The following is a 1186-nucleotide window of genomic DNA, read 5'->3' on the forward strand; positions in this document are numbered from 1 at the left end:
TAAAAATCACACAAACTTGTTAATGTTGTTTTGCTATTAATTATAGGTAATCTTATACAAAATAGAACATTTCCCTCTAAATGAAATTATTTGCTGCATTTTACAATGTGATTTCATTATATTTATTTCTAACCTTTTATTCATAATGGAAAGTAATTCAGCTTTTAAAGTGGAAGTCAAAGGAAAATAAGGAAAACACCTTTAATGGAACACTTTGATTCTTTGCCTGGAAGAGACATACCTTGAATAAAGTTATGGGGTATCTATAATTGAGTAAATTTGAATTATTAAGAATATGATTTGTTCCCTCTAGATTTTTTTCCTTTTTGGGGGGGATTTTTAAAAAAAAGACACTTAGATTACATTAATGATACATAAAAAAATGCAGGAGATTCCCATATGCCCCACTACCAATCCCTCCCACGCTTTCCCACATTGACAAAATCCTTCACTAGTGTGGTACATTTGTTACAATTGATGAAAAAATATGGACTGCTTCACGAATATGCATGTCATCCTTGTGCAGGGGCCATGCAAATCTTCTCTGTATCATTTCAATTTTAGTGTATGTGCTGCCGAAGCAAGGACCATTAGCATTTTGAAGACCTATTTTCTACAGAGATGTATAGTTTAAAAATATTCTTTCCTCAAGTTAATTGAAATGGGGATCTGAAGAACTTTCCTTTTCATGTCATCCCTTCAATATTGAGGGACTTGGGATAAGAATGTCATAGCACTTTAATTTCCATGTCTTTTAAACAGGATTAGTGATGTCTGCACTTACGACTTAGAAGACAAATGGGGTGATATGTTATCAGTGCCAGCAGTTGTGCCTCAGCAGACAAACCAGACTGTTGCCACATTAATAGAAAGGGTCAGAGACAGCTGTGGTCAGAGGACAAGCTTTCTTTGAGACCACATAAAATCAATTCATCTTTCAAATATTTCTGAAACAGAAGTTAGGAACCAGGAGATTTATAAGAAATGAAGGAGGGAGATAGACAGATGGCAATTGTGTGCTCCTGGACCAGAGCTCTTATACAAGAAGGAGGATTCAGTCCCAGGAGGGCCAGATAGTGCTCTGAGAAAGCAGGAAAATGGGAGCATCTGTTTGAGGTGATGAATGTGTATGGAGAAAAAACTAGAAGTGTCTGGATGGTAGATCTTGAAGTATAGGTGCTACCAA

At 35.9% G+C, this 1186-nt stretch overlaps 1 non-coding gene across 1 annotated transcript; it reads right to left on the reverse strand.

Moving 5' to 3' along the window:
* Nucleotides 1-481: 481 nt before the first annotated feature.
* On the reverse strand, nt 482-588 carry LOC111764908 (U6 spliceosomal RNA). Its single transcript, XR_002797391.1, has one exon. It is a non-coding gene; the product is annotated as a U6 spliceosomal RNA (small nuclear RNA).
* Nucleotides 589-1186: the final 598 nt, after the last annotated feature.

The sequence above is a fragment of the Dasypus novemcinctus genome, chromosome 5 (assembly GCF_030445035.2).
Source record: "Dasypus novemcinctus isolate mDasNov1 chromosome 5, mDasNov1.1.hap2, whole genome shotgun sequence".
Taxonomy (NCBI): Eukaryota; Metazoa; Chordata; class Mammalia; order Cingulata; family Dasypodidae; genus Dasypus; species Dasypus novemcinctus.